This window comes from Portunus trituberculatus, chromosome 49 (genome assembly GCF_017591435.1).
Source record: "Portunus trituberculatus isolate SZX2019 chromosome 49, ASM1759143v1, whole genome shotgun sequence".
In the NCBI taxonomy this organism is placed as follows: domain Eukaryota; kingdom Metazoa; phylum Arthropoda; class Malacostraca; order Decapoda; family Portunidae; genus Portunus; species Portunus trituberculatus.
Genome location: NC_059303.1, coordinates 11,535,360 through 11,557,859, shown reverse-complemented (window position 1 = coordinate 11,557,859; position 22,500 = coordinate 11,535,360). Strand labels below are relative to the sequence as shown.

Genomic DNA, 22,500 nt, shown 5'->3' with positions numbered 1-22,500 from the left:
ACTAATAGACTTGTATGCAAATAGACACTAGTAAGAGTGAGAGGAACACGCTTAAAAATTAATACAAAAAAAGAAATCAGGGTTTTGGGAGTGGTGGGGCTGGGGTGTGGAGGAAGGTTCGGGAAGAGGAGGAGGAGACGGAGAAGAGGCAATAAACTCCCCCGTTGGTCGATCGAGAGTTTAATTGTCTTGGGTAAAGTTTCTCTCTCCACGTTCTTCTCGCCCCTAAAAGTATGACATTAAGGTCCCTGTTATCTTGGAAACTTGGGAACCAACACGCGTCCATTGCAACACTTTACTACACTTATTCCTCCCTTAGCACGTGCACAAGTAAAAGTAAATGTTGCAATACCACTAAACATAGGCAGTAAATCCACACAAATAAGGAAGACGAAGAAGAATTTTAATCATCTGTAAATTCACATACTTAGAATAACTTTTGGGCCACTTCAGGACGAGAACTCCGCGTAGACACAAGAGGGAAAACAGGAAAATATGCTTGGTGGTATGAAATATGTGTGTTTTCCTGGTGAGGGCGGGAGGACACAGTTTCCCCTGCCATTAGCTGCAGTAATTAGCCTGAAGCAACTCTGTCCAACTTTCTGCTCCTCACGTCCGTCCCAATGTTGCCTAGCCGTGTTTTGCCTCCGCTCCTTGCGACATGAAGCTGTTGTTGCTGCTGCTGTTGTTATTCTTTAGTCTTCTTTTCCTCACTTTAATTGCTTTTCTTTTTCGTCTTCTAGTTGGTGCGTGTCACGTGAGCTGGGTTGCTTTCATTATAATGTTTTCTCGTTTCGCATATTTTTGGATTTCTTTTCCTGTCTGTCATTGAAGTGTCTGAGAATATTGCGATACGTTTTTTGAAGTGTTGCTCTAGTGTTTTTTTTTTTTTTTTTTATGTTGGTGCGATGATTATGTATGTTATTTGTGATTATGTATGTCGTATTTTCTATTATTTTTATTTTTATTATTATTATTATTATTATTATTATTATTATTATTATTATTATTATTATTATTATTATTATTATTATTATTACTATTATTATTATTATTATTATTATTATTATTATTATTATTATTATTATTATTATTATTATTATTATTATTATTATTATTATTATTATTATTATTATTATTATTATTATTATTATTATTATTATTATTATTATTATTATTATTATTATTATTATTATTATTATTATTATTATTATTATTATTATTATTATTATTATTATTATTATTATTATTATTATTATTATTATTATTATTATTATTATTATTATTATTATTATTATTATTATTATTATTATTATTATTATGATTGTTTTATTTTTTTTAATCATTGGTATTATTGTAATTTTTTTATTATCATTATTACTATTTTATATTTGTATGTGTACATATTTGTTTGTGTTTATTTATTTATTTATTTATTTAGCTATTTTTTTTATCTATTAATTGCTTTATTTATCTATTTGCTTATAACATTTTTGGTATATCTCAATAATAAAATCGAACATTATGTTTTTGGCATTTATTTATTTATTTTTTTTTATTTTACATTTAGACCTAACCACCACGCTGTAACATAATGAACCCAGAAAGACGGACAGACAAACAGACATGTACACAAGCAGACGGAGCTGTAGACAGACATGGAGCCAGACAGACGGGCGAGGAGAGCGAGGCAAGGCAATATATGAAGAAAATGGAGGGAGGGATGAAGTGAGGGAGGATGCGTCGACGGGCGTTAGAGAGACTTTAATTCTAGCTGTGTTAAGAGGCTACGTGCCTGTGGGGAGGGCGGGGCCGAGGGCCCTGTGGCCGAGGGGATAATAATATGTAAATTGCGTCTTGCCTCCAGCATCGTATCTGGTTGTTTAAATTCCCTCGGAGGACATTAGCGAGGCTCGGCAAACGTAATTAATACCACGCGTGATAAAGGCAAGAGGAGAGCTGGTGTAATTTCGTGGCTCGGAATGGTATCATGGTTTCCTCATTATTCATTACAGTTTCGAGGTATCGTGCTCATTACTTTTCCTCTCGATTATCAAGTGTTTGTTATTTTTCTTTCGTGATCTGTAATTTTCACATTGCTAATCATAGTTAGGTTATTGTCAACTTCACATATGTTTCTTTGGTTGTTGGGTTTTCCTCATTTCAGTTTCTCTTTTTTTTTTCCAGGTAAGATAACAGATGATTTGTGGCAACTAACACGGGCAATAGTGAAGAAGGTAAGTGATGAAAAGCGGGCGCGTTGAGATGAGCATGCACAGGCAGGCGGTTGGCCATGGAGGCAGGAAGACATGTGGTAGGTTAGGGGGAAGGTTAATTAGGGACAGGTAAGCAGTGAAAGTGGCGGGGAACGCGGTAGGCCAGGTAAGCGTGGCAGTATAAGGACAGGTGTATGGCGCAGGTCAGGTGAAGAGGTAGGGAAGTGAAGTAATTCAGGTGGGAGGGAGGTGTGGAAAGGTATCCATGACACGACACAACTCACCTGTCGACCATGTTATCTGACCATCGGGACACCCAACAAGCTATAGTCGCCAGGGATGGGGAAAGAGGGAGGGAAGGCCACCCGTAGACTCTCGTAAGGTAGACCTGCGTCAGCGAGATATTGTTCGGAAAGATAAATGAGATCATAGACAGTGTAAATTTAGTAATGAAAAGGCGCTCAGTGTTTAGGGAGGTGTGCAGAGGGAAGGATGAAGAGGAAACGGATAATGATTCAGTAATTCTGCATGGAAAAAGGAAATAGAAAGTTGATAACCTTTGAAAGTGATGGACAAATGTATTCTGGTAAATATATTTAAGCATGAAATTTTCATGTTCACTACACAACGTTGAACATGTTTATTATATTTTCTTATCTTTCATTATCTGTAATAAGTTTTCTGCATCATTCTCTTATCTTCGCTCGCGCACCGGCGAAGCCAAAGTGCTCGTGACAGAATTAAGACTTCCTAGGGCCCATCTGAGGAACAGCGCCTTTCACTGCTGCTGAAAACCAACATTATATTAATGCATTTTCTTTCCTTTTAGTCATGTTATATTACTCTTAGAAAAACACACACACAAAAAAAAAAAAACATTAGCACCTAAGCTATCAGTTGTGTTTAGTAATACTGAGCTCTGAAAATTTGGCTCACTGTCAAAGCATTTTTTTCCTATTTTTACTAGTTTTTATTTTTTTTATCTTTGAGAGAGAGAGAGAGAGAGAGAGAGAGAGAGAGAGAGAGAGAGAGAGAGAGAGAGAGAGAGAGAGATTTTCATGCTCCATGAAGCGTGTAATAGGCCTGTGACTATCTATGTAAAAATACCATCTACTGTACCTATCTAATATATATATATATAGTATATATATATATATATATATATATATATATATATATATATATATATATATATATATATATATATATATATATATATATATATATATATATACGTGTGTGTGTGTGTCTGTTTATGTGTATTATCCACGCAGTGACACGTGTACGAAGAACTCTTATATGAAATAGCAATGTCTTCTACTGAGTTCAAAAGTAAACTGAACCGAGTAATGTGAGCGAGGAATGAGTTTGGTATTTGTTGATGGAGCAACCCGATCCGTAGCTCGTCTTCTGCCGACAGGAGACGCCCGTCCCCACCCCGCTGATGGCACTAACCATATGCATAAAGGTGCCACCGACAGGCCGCCTTCGACCCACCGCTGCCTCTGCCAAGCTATGTAGTGTCTCAAATCACATAGAAAATAACCGTTTAGTAAATTCTTCTGGGCCGTAGTGAGGCCGTTACTGTCATTGTTTACTACCTGTCTCCCACCACGTCCTCGCCCGCGACGCCTCTCCCACAACCACCAACACACCACCGCTGCCGCCGCCGCCGCAACCACCACCATCACCACCGCTTCCCCATAACTTCCGATACAAGTTTCATCTCTTAAACAGTGATAAGTTTATTTTTTGCTTAAACTTTTTCTCACTACTAGTAATATTTTACTTATTATTTTCATATTGTTACACAATAAACAAGTTCAACCCTCGTATTATATTATGTTAGTTGTGCGATAAGAAAATTATATAAGACACTTCCCATCTCTGCCTTCAAGATACTACTCTCATTCCTGTGTTTCGTGCATTGTGTATTCTCGCTATACTTTTGTAATATTTCCTATATGTTTATATTCATAGGATCATTCTACCTTGTATGTCAGAAAAATATTCAAATAACATTTCTAAATTAAGACTCATGTCATATTTTGTCCTAAATTGAGGTTGTGCGTTGTGCCTCAGTTGACCCTCAACCCCTAACAATGATTTACTTAAATGGGGAAAACAGTTCAAAGAGTTCCTATCATAAATTGGGAGAGCAAAGTCCGGCAGATTGGCGCCACTTTAGCTCACAACATACGTCTCCCTCAGAACCGTGAGTTGTGGCGATGACGTCCACAGAACAAATGAAAAGCGACCCATAAAAATAGCTGCGCCTGATGAAAACCTTCACGAAAAAGGCAAACTCGACCCCATGATTTGGGGAGTCGACATCCCACGAGGGGCGTCCCGGGAAACTACAGGCGATCTAATGCCGAAACTTATGTGGCCGTGGCGACGATGGAACCTTATTGGGCGCTAAGTCTTCCTCTGCGACCTGCGACTCTCTGGGAAGGTAAAACAAAGATGCAGTTACTTGTGAAAAGAGAAATATTCCTCTGTATTGTCTTTGTGGTGTATTCTTGATGTAGTACACGTGTAAATCAAGTATTTGTCAGCGAGTCATCGTTTCCTACATGCTCTCAACTTGAACGTACGCCTATTTTGTTCCATATATGGTTTTCCCTCTTTCTTTTTCTCTCTTTTCGTACCTTCTGGCCTCCCTCCAAATTTTAAGGAGAATGGTCCTCTTTCCACCTTCAGCTTAAAACAAATGTTTTCTCGTAAAAAGCAAAATTAATTGCCGTACCTTTTCCCGTGTGGCCATTTTGTTTCCTCTCTCTCTCTCTCTCTCTCTCTCTCTCTCTCTCTCTCTCTCTCTCTCTCTCTCTCTCTCTCTCTCTCTCTCTCTCTCTCTCTCTCTCTCTCTCTCTCTCTCTCTCTCTCTCTCTCTCTCTCTCTCTCTCTCTCTCTCTCGCACACACACACACACACACACACACACACACACACACACACACACACACACACACACACACACACACACACACACACACACACACACACACACACACACACACAGACTCCCGCCGGCTCTTCCTTCCATTGTTGTGTTTGCTTTTATGTCACATTCTTGTCTCGCCTTTGTGTGCCTGTTTACGTGGTCTTGTGTTTAATTTTTATTCACCTACATTAAGTCCACTCATGTTTTCCCACATTAGCTTTCTTTATTTCTAGTTCCATTATACATTTTTGTTTTCCTGAAATAGTGTTTTATTTCATAACGATTATTTGACGGAAGGAATATGAATGGTTAATAACTTTGCTCAAGACAGACAGACGAACTGACAGGAAGATAGATGGACAGATGGCTATATAGGAAGAGCGCTAGTCACATAAATACATAAAAAAAAGAACATTTATGTAGAGGTAGATAGGAAAGTAATGTTGATACAGGTATAGATATGGGTGCACACACACACACACACACACACACACACACACACACACACACACACACACACACACACACACACACACACACACACACACACACACACACACACACACACACACACACAGAGGCCAGAGGTTGGCGTTAGATAGCATTAAACTATTTCCTCGCGTCAGTTCTGAGACTGACAAATCCTGCACTGGTCCTTCGTCCCCTGATCCCGGAACTCACTCACAGGACTCTTAAGCCTCTCCACCCTTCCCTTTTCGCTCTCGCTCTTTTCACAAGGTGAGAGACTATTTTTCCCTCCTTCCGTCAGCCACCGACTGAGCATATGATACGTCATTCTCCCTCAATCATCCTCCCCACTAGCTTCCCATTCCTGCTCGTCAGGCGCGCCATTCTCCCTACAGCATACGTCTCCTTCTCCCTCGTTCTGCCCACCCCCTTACACTCTCCGCCGCTAGTCTGGGCTCATCCTCCTCGCCATTATGACCTTTCCACTGAGCTGAGCGGTGGCCAAGAAGACTTCGGCCCTGTCCCAAGACCCCCACGACTCCCTCCTCTCCCTCTGCCTCACCTACCCCCTTCCTCTTCCTCCTCCTCTCCTTTTCTTCTTGTCGTGTTCCCTGTCTTCTCTCCCACCCTTTCTCCCTCCATCCCATCCTCTCTTCTCGTCTTTCCTTCCGCCCTTCTTCCCACCAGACCGCCCAATACTCTACTGTCCTTTACCTCTGTCCCAAGCCCCTCCCAGTTTCCCATTCTCTCTCTCTCTCTCTCTCTCTCTCTCTCTCTCTCTCTCTCTCTCTCTCTCTCTCTCTCTCTCTCTCTCTCTCTCTCTCTCTCTCTCTCTCTCTCTCTCTCTCTCTCTCTCTCTCTCTCTCTCTCTCTCTCTCTCTCTCTCTCTCTATATATATATATATATATATATATATATATATATATATATATATATATATATATATATATATATATATATATCTCTCTCTCTCTCTCTCTCTCTCTCTCTCTCTCTCTCTCTCTCTCTCTCTCTCTCTCTCTCTCTCTCTCTCTCTCTCTCTCTATATATATATATATATATATATATATATATATATATATATATATATATATATATATATATATATATATATATATATATATATATATATATATATATATATATATATAAGTTTATATTTTGTTCTCTGCATTTTCTTCCCTCTACCACTTTACTTTCCCACCGTGTGCATTATCGCTGTTATCGAATGAGGGGAAGAAAAACTGTCTTTATAAATTTGATAACTAAATGGATGCCGTCAGCAGTTCGGAACCAAGTGGTTCCCTCAACTTCCCTTGCCCTCCCGCTCTCTTCTCGAACACAGCGCCCCTTGTCCCCCGACACGGCGCTCTCAAGACTCACGGTGTTCGCTTACCAAGAAATCCTAATTGAGTCACTAGCAGTGTGTGTAAGACTTAAGCGCAAGGCTTCATGAGTACTTATGCTGACGATTTGTGTTTACATTTACACTGCAAATGCTGTAAATAATCGAAATTATAAAGTTTTCTTTGTAGTCATGGCATCATACTTTTCGTCCCCTCCCCCCCTCTCCGCCTCTCACCCTTGCAGCACAGCGCACGTCTCACCAGCTCAGCATCATGCCCTTCACATCACGCTGCCTGCTGCAGTTCCCATTGCCTCCACTTGTAACGTCCTGCCCACACCAACCCTACACTGCCTCGCCAACTCTCCAATTATCTGGCTCAGTGCGTGGGTAGGGACGAGGGCCCATTATACATAGATGAATTATTGATTTAATAAAGGTGAAGCTTGCATAGAGGGCGCTGGGAGGAGTCGGCGGCAGGTAGAGAAGGGAAGACAGGAGAAGAAAGACCAGTGAAAGATTTAGGCCTAAGGGCGATGGGAATCAGACAATGAGACGATGCCGACATTAAAGAGACACTGACCACGTGAGTTGCATGTAAGTATAAAACAGCATCATGGTGCACTTGTTATTTCTAGAAAAAAAAAAAAAAAAAAACTATACGTATAATGATATGATATTTGTTTTTTTTCATGTTATGTTTATTTCATTTATTCTTTCTTTCTTTGTTCATTTATTTATTTACTTGTTTTTACAAAGAAGCACTGCATTAGTAACACACAAAAAAAATCTCATTAAAATGGTTGTAATTGCGATGAGGTTGATGACGCAAAGCCGCTAGCGGCAATAGTAGTCTGAATGATGAAACATATGTTATGTGGACGACCGAGGTTTGTATGGAGCTGCGTGGCGAGGCCCTGGCGGTGCTTGATGATGCTAATGGTGCGCGTGATTGTGATGAGTGGTGATGGAGACGCAGACCGACGATGAGGTGGACAAAAAATACTGCGCCACGGAAGAGAATGACGGCAATCTTGAGTGATGCAGACGATAACTTAGAGGGAGAGTTTGGTGGACATGGTGTTAATGAATCCAAATAATTATTGAAATGACAAAATTACGATAATAATAAAAAAAAAATCTTATCTATTCCACTGATGAATATAACAACAGTGCCAAACGAGAAACTGATAATTGCAAATAGAATTGTGTGCGGTAACGAAGAAAATGGTGATAATGGAGGTATTATTCATTAGAATAATCAAGGCAAGTGAGCGAATCGCGATATTAATTAGTAAACATGCCTGAAAATTATATAATTGAAAATAATCAACAATTCTTTTTGGAAGTGATTACCTGCCACGTTCATATAGGAAGCAAAAAATTGTTAATGCTTCATCAATTAGTCAGAAATCGAGAAAATGAACGGGTGAAGGAAGACATGTAAAAAAAGCAAAGGAGAGTAAGAGTTAAGGAGTGCAAGGAGTAAAGGGAAGACGAAAAGAGGAGGGAAATTCCGCCGGCGGGGATGACATTCTGCATTTTTCAGGAGGTAAGTGGAGTATGAGGTGAGGAACGCTTTGGAATACGAAGTGAAAGGAAACAGGGAGCAGGAAAGATAAGAAGCAGCGAGGAAAAGAAGGAGACTAGGGAAAAGTCATTTTCTCTCTCTCTCTCTCTCTCTCTCTCTCTCTCTCTCTCTCTCTCTCTCTCTCTCTCTCTCTCTCTCTCTCTCTCTCTGCACTTAATAACACAACTTCAAGCTATGAAATTAATCGAATAATTTTATACAAGATCTGTGGGTTGACTCGCTCCAAACAGTGAAGTATATCGCGCCAGTGTATGACGTTTTATTTAACCCTTCATATTATGAGAGAGAGAGAGAGAGAGAGAGAGAGAGAGAGAGAGAAAGTTGTGGAGCTTGATACCACCGCAACGTCACTACCAAACGAGCTAACGAGAGAATGACCAATTGTGTAATTTTCCTATTAGCTCCAACAAATCTGTAGGGAGGAAGACTAGACTGTGAGGGTACAACATGTGATATGGACGAGATCAAAACAACAAAACGTTTTGCTGTGATTTAAAAGACGCATGATGTGTCTGGTGGAGTTTTACTAATGTATCCGATATTTACCTCTCATCGTTTTCTTCAGTTGTAATTGGTTCGAAACAAGGACTCGAGTTTTTTCACGCATGTCTCGCGCACTGGAGCTTCTCAGACTGCTCCTGGTGGCTGGTGTGCCGTGCTGCTCCTGCCTTTCAGCTCCGTATTCCCTGCCTCAATAGGTATGTTATCTTTGTTTCTTACGAGGAGTTAGCCTACTCTTAGTACTCCGTCATTTTGGTCAAACTGAGAGTTACGAGGGGGCTAATTCCTTAACTACGCTGGTATCAATGTTAGAGCCGTGGCGGAGGAGGAAGGGAGCCGGCTCTGGGCCAGCGAGGGTGAGGGTGAGGGCGAGGAAGACATGGGGACCAGGGATGGGAGAGGGACTGGGTTTGGCCGCAGCATGTGTGTTTCGATAATGATTAAGAAGATATAGGGGAAGCATGCGATATACGAAGGACAATATTAATGACACATAGTAAATAAAGATAAATGGTGAAAAGGTTTATTTTAATGATCAAACGATGCTACATCCAATCCCACCCTTCACAACAGCACAAAGCTAACACGTAAATTCAAGTAGCCGCCACCTCTGCTCATTACCACCTCTGCTACCACTAGTCCCCTCACCACCACCACCACCACCACAGTTACATACGCACAAAGTTACGAGAGGAAATACGTCTCAGCGAAGGAGGCGTGTCAGTGAGGGCGGCGGCCAACATGTGGCGGGCATGTGACGCCGCCACACTCCCAGACACAGACACCATTTTCGTTGCCTTGACAAAATCCACAATTAGAAATTCCACGAAGTCTGGCGCTGAAAGATGGAGGATGTGGAAATATTTTAAAAGCAAATATATATGAAGACACGAGTATACATACGCATATGTAGCGTGCATGCATACATATGGAGGCTACAGGTACCCAAGTACATAAATATAATGTTTTAATCTCATATATTGGCCGGTCATGACAGGAGGGCTGGGCGAGGCGGGGCGTGGTGCAGCTCCGAGCAATGTAACATCTTGTTTTTGCGAGCTTCTCCCGGTGAGTGATGGCTTCATGCGCGCCGCTGCCTCTTCATTGCTACTTGGCCCCCACCGGCAAGAAACTCATTAGAATTCCCCCAACGCAAGCTTCCTCCCCCCTCCAGTACCACCAGCGTCGGTACCCAAACCCTCCCTCACCTTCCACCCTTCCATGGCCCTCCACCCTTCACCCCCAACCCTTCCCGCTCCCTCCACGATCTCTCACCCTCCCTATCCCTTTCCTCAGCCCTCCTCACCCAACGCATTTCCTCGTCCACGCCATACTCCCTCACCCGCCACGCGCTCCCACCCTGCACCGTGTATGCTTCCCCAACACTCCCTTCCCTTCCTGCCTCCCTCGTACCTGCCCACCACGCTCCCTCGCTACACTAGAATTAAGAGCATCGAGTCATCTCCACAAACTCGCGACGTCGTTGTAATCCATAATGCACAAAGAGAGAGGAAAAAATGCAAGGAGAAAAGCGTCTTAACAGAGGAGAGAAAAGAGTGTGTAACATTTCTGAAGGAGGTGTAGCTTCTGCAGCCGCTCAGGGGAAGGAAAGAAAGCAGGAAAGATTAGGAAATACAAAAAGTAATGTAGAGTCGAGGAAAATAAAGTATATGAAAAAAAAAAGATGTGTATAACTTGGCGGCTGCAGGATTGATGTAAGTAGTATGGTGTTAATGATGGTGGTGGTGGTGCAGGTTATGGTTACTGATAATGACAGTTTGATAGTTATTATACATTGTGATTATAATAGCATAGTAGGAGTAGCAAGAGAAGCAGCAACAGTAGTAGTAGTAGTAGTAGTAGTAGTAGTAGTAGTAGTAGCAACATCAGTAGCAGGAATAGTAGTAAAAAATAATTAATAGTACTGGTGTTGATAATTGTAGCAGCAGCAGCAATGGTAGTAGTAGTAGTAGTAGTAGTAGTAGTAGTAGTAGTAAACCAAGAAACACTAAGGAAATAAGAATGAGAGTTGGTACGAGAGGACTAAAGAAGCGAGGTTCAAGATGGCGCAGTGGGAGGAGGAGGTAGGGGAGTGAGTGAAAGGGAGGTGAGAGGGGGAGAGTGAAAGGGCGCAGAGGTGTGAAAGGGATGCCGATCGTGCCACCAAAGAAGCCCTCTCTGCCTCTATAATGGGCATCAGTTTCACTAAGAATTTTTACATCCCGTTTTGTACCATTTGGCTAATCAAGATGGCTGGGTATAGCTTCTCTTCGAACCTGTTCCTCCTTGCCCTCCTCTTTGTCTTGCTCCCTTCCTCACCCTCGCCCTCGCCCCCACATATTTCTCTCTCTCTCTCTCTCTCTCTCTCTCTCTCTCTCTCTCTCTCTCTCTCTCTCTCTCTCTCTCTCTCTCTCTCTCTCTCTCTCTCTCTCTCTCTCTCTCTCTCTCTCTCTCTCTCTCTCTCTCTCTCTCTCTCTCTCTCTCTCTCTCTCTCTCTCTCTCTCTCTCTCTCTCTCTCTCTCTCTCTCTCTCTCTCTCTCTCTCTCTCTCTCTCTCTCTCTCTCTCTCTCTCTCTCTCTCTCTCTCTCTCTCTCTCTCTTAATTTACATGCCCCTTTTCATGCCTCCCACTTTCCCCTTTGTTTCAGAATTTGTTTTTCGTTTGAATTTTTTTAATATGCTTCCCTCTATATACTTCCCCACGCAGCGCTCTCTCCCCCGTTCCTGTATCAACTACCATCTCCCCTTATCAACTTCTCTCTCTCTCTCTCTCTGTCCCCTCTCCCTTTATCAACCCTTTTCCCCTCTTCCTGTCTCCTCTTCCTCTTTTCTCCACATCCAATATTTATATCGTACTCTTTTCTTTCCTGCTTTATCGAGTTTTGCAGGTTTTTCTTATTTTTTTATCTTGATCTGTTTTGATTATTTTTACGGTTCATTAATGTGTTATGTGCTTTAATTAGTGTGTATTTATTGGTGAGTTTCTTTATATTGTGTGCGGGAGTGTGTTTGCCATTCTTTCCTGTTTCCGTCGCTTTGCTCATCTTCCTTTTCCCATTTCCTTTCTACTACAACCTCTCATATCAGTTTCAATGTTTTCCTAGAGTGCTTCCTCTTCTCGTCTCTCTCTCTCTCTGTCTCTCTGTCTCTCTCTCTCTCTCTCTCTCTCTCTCTCTCTCTCTCTCTCTCTCTCTCTCTCTCTCTCTCTCTCTCTCTCGCATGTGGCAAGAAGGTCAGACAGTGGGATGTATTTCTGTCGCCGTTCACGAAATGTTTCCTTCCTGGGACTTTGTTGTTTGTCCGACAGCTCGAAACGCTGCCGCTGAAGAGATAAACAATGTACTTTTTTTTTCACGAATCGATCGTCGGGGGCGGGGGCACGACCGTCAAGCGGAGTCTAAAGGACCTCTCGAGTGTGTTTTATGTTGCATTAACTCAAGCGGCTGCGAGGAGGGCGGATGTGGGAGTGTCCTTCTGCACTCCCCTTAAGGAGCGTCTTCTATCGTGATCTCCATTGCCTGGGCGGTGAGGTGACGAGGGATAGTGGAGTGTGTGTGTGTGTGTGTGTGTGTGTGTGTGTGTGTGTGTGTGTGTGTGTGTGTGTGTGTGTGTGTGTGTGTGTGTTTGTTTGTGTGTTTATGTGTATGCATGTGTGTATACTAGTGCTTGTGCGTGCGACCCGTCAGGTTTTGGATATGGTACCTTCCCCCACGTACATTATTCATGCAAAATTCCTGTCTTCCTTTCTACATAACGCTCGGGGCTCACGCATAATCTACGCTGAAAGGAAAATGGAGCGGCTAATATACGACAAAGTACAAGGAATAAAAATACTATCTTTAGAGTTGCCTAAAGTTCTGTTACTGAAAATGCATATAAACCTAGATTTTTACGATTGTGCAGTCCTAGGATCATAAATACATGGCAGAAAAACCGCGGCATTATGGAATAAACTAAAGAGACCAGAAAATAAAAGTGACAGTAGAGAGTGAAAGGAAGAGAAAAATGGAGACAGGGTTGTTCGGGAGAGAGAGAGAGAGAGAGAGAGAGAGAGAGAGAGAGAGAATGGCAGTGAAGCTTCATCCTGAGGGAAGAAAGAAAGAAAGCTGCTCAGAAAGAGAGAGAGAGAGAGAGAGAGAGAGAGAGCCACATACTGTTGGCACTCATTACAGCATTCCGGGCATCGCGAAGTGGCACGCGGGGCCCTCTGACGCTCCCCCTCGCTATACGCTGCGTGATGAACTCCAAACTGTCGCTTATAGAGTGAGGCAGGGAGATGGCGCGCCTGAGAGGAAGGGACAGGAGGGAGGGAGTTAGAGGAGGAGGAGGAGGAGAAGGAGAGGGCAAAGGCGAGGGAGACGAAGAGAAACGAGGGAGGGATGTCCGCCACACCCTTGCAGGAGATGGATGTTCGCGTGTTATACTGGCTGCTTATCACTCGGGTCATGTGTCTTCCAGGGTAGAGGTGAAGCGTGCGTGATGGGGTGGATATAGGCTGGGTGTGAGCGCCGCTTGTTGGTAAAGAAACGCGGGAATGGGACAGTATGGAAAGGAAGGCTCTCTCTCTCTCTCTCTCTCTCTCTCTCTCTCTCTCTCTCTCTCTCTCTCTCTCTCTCTCTCTCTCTCTCTCTCTCTCTCTCTCTCTCTCTCTCTCTCTCTCTCTCTCTCTCTCTCTCTCTCTCTCTCTCTCTCTCTCTCTCTCTCTCTCTCTCTCTCTCTCTCTCTCTCTCTCTCTCTCTCTCTCTCTCTCTCTCTCTCTCTCTCTCTCTCTCTCTCTCTCTCTCTCTCTCTCTCATTCTTCACAGCTCTTTATCTTTCTTTGCTTTCCTTTCTTTCTTCTCCCTGTTATCATTTATCCCGTCTTCTCCTTTCTCCTTCCCCTTTCCTTCCTTGTCTCGTCTCTTTGTGTGTGTGTGTGTTTGTGTGTGTGTGTGTGTGTGTGTGTGTGTGTGTGTGTGTGTGTGTGTGTGTGTGTGTGTAATTCACGTCGGTCGTCTGCTGGTCACCCAGCCAGTCTTCCCCATTACGGATCGAGCTCAGATCTCATAGACCGATCTTCGGGTAGGACTGAGACCACAACACACTCCGCACACCGGGAAAGCGAGGCCACAACCCCTCGAGTTACATCCAGTACCTATTTACTGCTAGGTGAACAGGAGCTACACATTAAGAGGCTTGCCCATTTGCCTCGCCGCGCGGGACTCGAACCCAGCCCTCTCGATTGTGAGTCGAGCGTGCTAACACTACACTACGCGGTGTGTGTGTGTGTGTGTGTGTGTGTGTGTGTGTGTGTGTGTGTGTGTGTGTGTGTGTTTGTTTCACTGTTTGACCTGCTGCAGTGTCTGACGAGACAGCCAGACGTTACCCTACGGAACGAGCTCAGAGCTCATTATTTCCGATCTTCGGATAGGCCTGTGTGTGTGTGTGTGTGTGTGTGTGTGTGTGTGTGTGTGTGTGTGTGTGTGTGTGTGTGTGTGTGTGTGTGTGTGTGTGTGTGTGTGTGTGTGTGTGTGTGTGTGTGTGTGTGTCGACGTCTGTTTGTGCTCTCTCTCTCTCTCTCTCTCTCTCTCTCTCTCTCTCTCTCTCTCTCTCTCTCTCTCTCTCTCTCTCTCTCTCTCTCTCTCTCTCTCTCTCTCTCTCTCTCTCTCTCTCTCTCTCTCTCTCTCTCTCTCTCTCTCTCTCTCTCTCTCTCTCTCTCTCTCTCTCTCTCTCTCTCTCTCTCTCTCTCTCTCTCTCACACACACACACAGATTACACAATTGGTGAGTTTTATGGCGTCGTAAAGTTTTGATGGTCGCTGTGTATCACCTGGTGTTGTACCTTCCCAATTAATTAACCTCACCTAGACATCACACGGAATCAAGACCCACTTATTCCGCTAGCCAGTTACGCGGTTGCATGTGTAATATATGTTATTGTTCCAAGTTGTTATTACTTTAATTTACTCCGAGTTCATCTCTTGTCATGAAATGGTGAATTATTGCAAGGCTGAAATTGTTTCATGATTTTTTTTTTTTCCCTGGCCTTTATTGAGCCGCTGGGACTCGTGGTGCAATGGCTCGTTGTATAACCTGCCTCCCCCCGGCTTTCCCCCAACAGGTTCGACTCCTGCTCGCCAGCCAGGAGAAGCCGAGCCCCGACGCGCTGCTCTTCTTAAAGGTGAGAGGAAGATCATCGTTCGGTCTGGCTGCATCGGCTCCAGACCGTCCGGGAGGCTGCTGCCAGACCTTGCTCGGCCTCTTGGCGTCCCTGTCACGGGCAGATCTGGGCTTATGTGGTTTTAACCTTAAGAGATTACTTGTTTTCTGCGAATGTTATGGACCTTGGCCTCTCACCCCCCCACACACACCTGTAATTACAAAGTGTGGCGTTTCATGAAATGTTAATCTGAATTGTAGTATTTTTTTTCTACGTTATTGAAGAAATTTGAATACGGAATACTTAACAAATCTTCACATTATGCTAGTGTGTTGCGTTGGGCGACATAGTGACGAGGAGGATGTTGTGTACATTGAAACGCGATGATGGAATATTTGTATTCTCTTTACTTCCACCACCAATTTTCCACTCCCAAGAAACGCTTCAGAGCCTTAAATTAACTTCCAGTCGATCTTGGAAGATTCCCTTGGACGAAAATTCAGGCGATAAGGAATTTAATCAGCGTATATTGTGAGGCGATTGCCAGCTCCGCCCGTTTCCCGGTTGTGTTTCAGGGAAGCTCATCTTATAAACACAATTTTCCAGCTCGGGCTCCCTGCTCGGCTGACGGTAAGTTAACACGGGATCACTGACGCTACCCGACCCTTCCATAGAGCTCATGTTAATACGGGCCCCACCAAGAACCCATTAGATCAACGTAAGAGTGTGGTGCGGGCGACGCGACGCTGGCTAGACGAAGGGAGGTAGGATGGACTTTTCTCTGGCGATGATCCAGAAGACGGTAACGTGGTGTAGATACATGCAAGACCATCTACTCAAATTTGAACAGCGTGTACTTTTTTATTACACTTTTGACCTTTTAGATAATATATATATATATATATATATATATATATATATATATATATATATATATATATATATATATATATATATATATATATATATATATATATATATATATATATGGTTCGCATGAAGTTAATAAGTAAAATATTCCTGCAGTGCATGAATCCCCTCACGTTCCTCGCCTGTCCTCACCTCTCTCTGCGCCTGCCTCTCGGTGGCGGGTCTTGTTCTGGTTATAATGTGTGTTTGATGGTTGAGTGTAAATATTTGAGGCAAAATTACCAAATGGCAGGCACTCCTTACTTTGTTCTATTTCGTGTTATTCTAACGACTGCGGTTAAATAAACTTTTAGATAGTTTAAACGAGCTCAGTTTAACAAGGCTTCTCGTAAATATCAACTATAACGTCAGTTGATCGTCTTGATTTTATCCCCAAAGGAAACAGTGGACATCAGTCTTTTTCATTCACTCGTAAATTTGATCAGTGACAATGATCTCCAGTATCTCTTGGTGACGAGCTAATAATTCACCACGCAGCTTAACCCAAGTGTCATGGATAAGTAAAGGCCGTAATAGCAAGGTTGTCCATTAAGAAATAAAACGTATAGTTAATTGCCTTCTGGTAGCGTGGAGGTAAAAGGCTGTCGTAATAAGAACTAATTGACATGCGTGCTGTGGAGGGGTAAAAGAGCTGCAGCAACGAGGGTTGTGGGTCCGAGGGGTGTTTAGGGTCAGCGGCGCGGAGGAACCCCAGTAGCGAGCCTCAAATGTGCCACTTGGGGCAACACAAATACGCCCGTTTGGAGGGGCCCCGCTTGTTTGGCGCAACACACGCTTTACTTTGTATTTTTCTTGGTGCTCCGAGCGGTAACTTATTTGTTTTTTCCCCCCTCACTGTTCATGCCACGACAGACAGAAAACAACCCGCGTCGTCGACGTATTTGAGCAAAACAAAGTATAGTGGAATTTGTTCTTTGTTTTCTTCCTTGCGAACGCCTCGAACATCCCGCCAGGTAAAGGATTCACCAAGATGCTCTTTTTTAATTTATTAATTTTTAATGATGGAGTACCGCTTGAAATGAAGCGCATTTGCAGAGCCGTTTTGCGCAAGTAAATTCACTGTGTTCGTGCGCACGTCGATATACACATTTCCTGTTTAAATCGAAACAAACACACACACACACACACACACACACACACACACACACACACACACACACACACACACACACACACACACACACACACACACACACACACACACACACACACACACACACACACACACACACACACACACACACACACAGGCACGCGCGCCCGCGCACGCATGGGCTATTACATGCTAAATAGCGGTCACTGGTCAGCCCGAGCATACCTAAGAGGATCATTAGTTCCTGGGAGAGTAAATAAAAACACAAAGACCCCGCGCATGCTGAGGAAGTACTCACTCTCCAACAGACCAACAGATGGTGTGTGCACAGACTTACCTTCAGGAGAACGAGAGGAAGGAGGAAAGGAAGGTGCCGTGTCTCTCTCAGGAGTCGAAGCAAGACTAAAACTACACGCGACGATCGTAAAGGATATGATTCTCCGCGTGGAGAAGAAGGCATGAAAGGGTAGGGAGGAAAGGGGAAAAAAAGGTTCTATGGGTAAGGAAAAAAAAAAGATTCACTGGTCAAGAGTTGCTTGTGTCTCCTGGCGGAGGCCTCGCGGGATTATCTGCGAGTCGCTGCTCACATAAAAAAATACCTGTTGTCCCTCTTCTTGGGAAAGCGATTTGTAACGCTGGTCTGACCCGAGCCATTTGGCCAATATTATTGTTCTTTGCCAAAAATCGGCTTTATGGCTCTTCGCGTTCTCCACTACAGGTTCTGCGAGAACTTTACAACCTACGCGCTACAATGTCGAGGTGACGAAATCAGCGAACTATCCACAATTCTAACGAGAGGCGTCCTTATGGCAGGTGGGTGGTAGGGCGACGGCTCACGATGGGGATGGCAGGACGTTGGGACAGGATAATGCAGTTTCGCCTTCGCCCGTGGTTTGGCTTCACTTTTGATTTACGACGGTGAAATCATAAAGGAATTTTGGGATACACACAACGTGAGTTTCTAGAAGACAGACAGAGAGAGAGAGAGAGAGAGAGAGAGAGAGAGAGAGAGAGAGAGAGAGAGAGAGAGAGAGAGAGAGAGAGAGAGAGAGAGAGAGAGAGAGAGAGAGAGAGAGAGAGAGAGAGAGAGAGAGAGAGAGAGAGAGAGAGAGAGAGAGAGAGAGAGAGAGAGAGAGAGAGAGAGAGAGAGAGAGAGAGAGAGAGAGAGAGAGAGAGAGTGAGTGAGGTGAGTGAGTGGTGAGGTGAGTGGTGAGTGTGTGTGTGTGTGTGTGTGGTGGTGGTGAGTGAGTGAGTGAGTGTGTGTGAGTGAGTGAGTGAGTGAGTGAGTGAGTGAGTGAGTGAGTGAGTGAGTGAGTGAGTGAGTGAGTGAGTGAGTGAGTGAGTGTGTGTGTGTGTGTGTGTGTGTGTGTGTGTGTGTGTGTGTGTGTGTGTGTGTTTGCATGCGCCCCGGCGTACACATGCATCTAATTTCATAGTGGGTATGTTGTATTCATTGTATTGTTCTCCAAAATTTGCTCGACGTTGCTCGTAAACATCTTTTCCCCTAATCATCACACCCCTGAGTGTATAGGGCAGGTGTGGGAAGCTTTGAAGTGGAACACAATGCATTTCACTATTCTCTAAGAAAATAACGATAACTGATTTCATTATACTTCAATTAGTTATTCTTTGGTACGTTGAAACCATCATGATTTTGTTTTTGTTTAATATGCATTTGATTTCGTGGGACATTCATTATCTCTTATCAAAAGTTTGCTCATGGTAGTTGATACTTCTCTGATGACCTGTGGTAACAAAGAAAAGTGAGGAGGATTTGTAAAAGTTGATACGATATCCTTTTCTTTCGCATTATTCCTCTTTGAAGCACCAAAAGTATCTGTAGGTGCATGTCTGCACCAAGAGGCTGTTTAACGCGATGCTTCTAGCCGAGGCTCGCAAACTCACCTACACCAGAAGGGATTTGCATTGCCAATGTAATCTGCCATGGCACCGAAAAAAAAGACTGAATGTTTATTCATTTGGAACATGCAAATTGCAGGACGTAAAAAAAATTCCTGCTTCAATTAAGAACTTTGGACACAACACTTTCTTTTTTTTTTTTTTTTTTTTTTTTTTCGTTTTTTCTCTCAATATGACGTGGTCCGCCCCCTTCTCCCCAGCCCACACACGCCATCATCCTCACCGCGGCCAGTTATGAGTGCCTGTGTGGCGGCCGCGGGACGAGTGTATAATGGCGTAAGCGCAAAGCATCACAGACGGTTTCATATCAGTGTCGCTTCATTTATGAAGTAATAGTATATATATATATGTATGCCTAATGTGCACTTGAAACTCGCAGAAGCACCCTTGTTCCCTTGGGCGCGCGCGCGCACACACACACACACACACACACACACACACACACACACACACACACACACACACACACACACACACACTTTTCCCAATCCCGACTCACATATGCAAATAAACACGTTCGCGTCCCGCCCTGGACTTCCTTTTACATTGCGTAGACTTGCGCCAAATGAACATTAAAACAAAAGGCTGCGGTGTTTCGACGCGCACACGTTGCTCCAAATTCCAAGTATTGACCTTTTGAAGCACCGCCCTCCGAGCCCCTCTGAGCCGGGATGGTGTCGGCCTCGAAGCTTCGATGTTTGCCCGCGGCCGTAATGGAACCTGATGAAGCCAATAACCGTATCCAGTCTTAATAGAACCCAGATAATGCCATCCATTCGCCCCCGTAAGCCGTTCCCTGTGTAATGGCACTGAGTTTGCAAAAAAATGCGACGCGTCCCGAGGCGCCATCATGCCTAGGCGATGCGGGGAAAATAGAAAAGGGCGGCGGTTAGGAGAGTAATTAGTTGGTGTTACGATATTAAATGGACATCAGGGCGTGGGCTGCTGTGAGGTGATCAGGCGAAGCTCCCGACTGTCTCCTTTCTGTTATCTGCTGCTATCCTCCCCCACCTCCCCCCCTCCCTCATGCCAAAGTTGAAGCTCCCTTATGAACTCTAATGTCTCACCAACACTGTCCGTCCACGCCGAGTAATCAAGACCTCATCGCTGTTTTATTTTCAAAGTCATCGTAGGTAGGTTGTTCCCGAACTTTACGTTGGAGATAAGGGAATTTTTGAACGAAAACAAGTGTGTGCAAGCGCTTCATTGCACAATCAGCCTTGCTATTGGTACCTCGCGGGCCGGCTGTTGCTAAGTGCTTGGGCCATACAGCCTGCGTCTGCTCCTATCCCTCCCACCTCCCTCACTTACGTTTATTTCTCTCTCTCTCTCTCTCTCTCTCTCTCTCTCTCTCTCTCTCTCTCTCTCTCTCTCTCTCTCTCTCTCTCTCTCTCTCTCTCTCTCTCTCTCTCTCTCTCTCTCTCTCTCTCTCTCTCTCTCTCTCTCTCTCTCTCTCTCTCTCTCTCTCTCTCTCTCTCTCTCTCTCTCTCTCTCTGTTTTTGCGTATGTGTGTGCGTGCACATTCTCACTTATATGGGAAAAAAATAAGCTTTAGTGGACACAAGGGGGTGCTCATCGACAAGCTGCAATTCTGCAACAGATAATGATTTTGTGCAAGTAATTAATCTTCCATCATGCTGTTTTATATATCTCATTAAAAGAAATATACATCCAGCAGCCAATCTCTCTCTCTCTCTCTCTCTCTCTCTCTCTCTCTCTCTCTCTCTCTCTCTCTCTCTCTCTCTCTCTCTCTCTCTCTCTCTCTCTCTCTCTCTCTCTCTCTCTCTCTCTCTCTCTCTCTCTCTCTCTCTCTCTCTCTCTCTCTCTCTCTCTCTCTCTCTCTCTCTCTCCATTGCAGTCCCTCTTACTCGCTTTTGCATTTCATCTTTCCCTCATCCACTTCATCCACTCTCTCCCCATTCCTTTTCGTGGGCCTTCTTCCATTTGTTCTCCCACAGTGATCGGTACTGCATCTCCGTTCTCTCCATCTCTTTCTCACCTCCCATCCCACACTCAACCTTTTTAGTCTTGGTCTATTTGTGTCTGTTCTCACTGCCTCCTTTTTAGTACCCTTCCACGCATTTTTTCTCTTTCTTTTCCTTTTTCCCAAGTACGCTTCTTGCCTATTTCCCTTCTCACTGTTAATCTTCTCTAAATTATTTTCTACATCCCTGGATCTGCCTCCCTTTCCCTTAATATGTCACCCCTTCAGTTGGATGCTTTCCCCTCAACTGGTCCCTCTACTCTGTTTTTCTTTCCCCTTGGTCTCACTCCTCTCTCTCTTGCTCTCTCATCGCTCACTAGGGAACCTCTCCCTTGCGCCAGCCTGTCCCCCCATCCCTCACCGCCCACCCCATTCCACCCGCTCTAACCCTGAGGCCCTCCGCTCCCCACCGCTCCCGGGTCGTTAAATGTGCAATAACAGAGCGAGCGAGGCCGGCGAGCTATCGAGAAGTAATGGAGTCCTGCATTGGCAAACACTACGATGCACTTGGAGCAGTTCCGTACATATGCAGCATCGTGTATGCAGTGTGTTTTTCTTCGTTCTTCATATGTGGGGATGTTCATGTACTTTTTTCTTAATTTTTCTTCCTTGTTTGATCGGTGCATACATATCTGAACCAAGGATTGCCCTGTCTATGTTTTCACAGTGTATACATTAATATTTAGTGTGGTGTCAGATGCCAGCATTTCGATCGTGAAAGCAAAGCTTTTTCTATTTCTACAATGAACGGACTTTGCCTCCTAACATACATAATTTTTGCCTTTGTATATTGGAAGTGTCCAGCTGAAACAGTCTTTTCCATGAGAAACAAAGACCGGAACAATAAAGCCTAGTATGTACGAGTATTTCGTTCATTTAAATCCAAATGCGAAAAAAAATGTCGAGTCTCGCATTTCCTTTTTCCGCTCATAATTTTTCACATTTGAATTCGTATATTCCGAGGAATATTTACCCTCGCGGGCGGCGTGGAGCCTCTAGCGCCGCCCCGCGGAGCAATGGGCCAGAAACAGTGTGGCAAAAGCTGTTAATACGCAGGAGGCCGTCGAAATATATCCCCGGAACGTGAACACAAAGCACATTTTTACTCCAAACAGAAATAATTATGGTTCCAGTTTTATGGATGTTTCCGACGTAATTTATGCGGAGGTAGGGACATTATGATTATTGTTCGTACACGCACATTTCGTATCATTGGATGTCCAGCTCAGAATCCTCTTTTTCCTTCCTCCCAGCCTGGCGCCCTGCTCCCCACAGCCCTCCCACCCCTACACGCCCGTCGGTTGCTGTGTGTAACTCTTCCTTCATTTCCTTCATGTTTGCCTGATTCAGTATTCTGCCTATTTATTATT

The 22,500-nt window shown here is 44.0% G+C and overlaps 1 long non-coding RNA gene across 2 annotated transcripts in view; it reads left to right on the top strand.

Moving 5' to 3' along the window:
• The window catches only part of LOC123499397, a 117,723-nt gene that overhangs the window by 53,774 nt on the left and 41,449 nt on the right, over positions 1-22,500 (top strand). The window contains exons 1-2 of one of the 2 annotated variants that reach the window (XR_006672970.1): positions 9,211-9,263; positions 15,165-15,224. This is a non-coding gene — a long non-coding RNA (uncharacterized LOC123499397). Of the gene's footprint in view, positions 1-9,210; positions 9,264-15,164; positions 15,225-22,500 lie in introns of those variants that run through there. The other variant, XR_006672969.1, reaches the window with a different exon arrangement.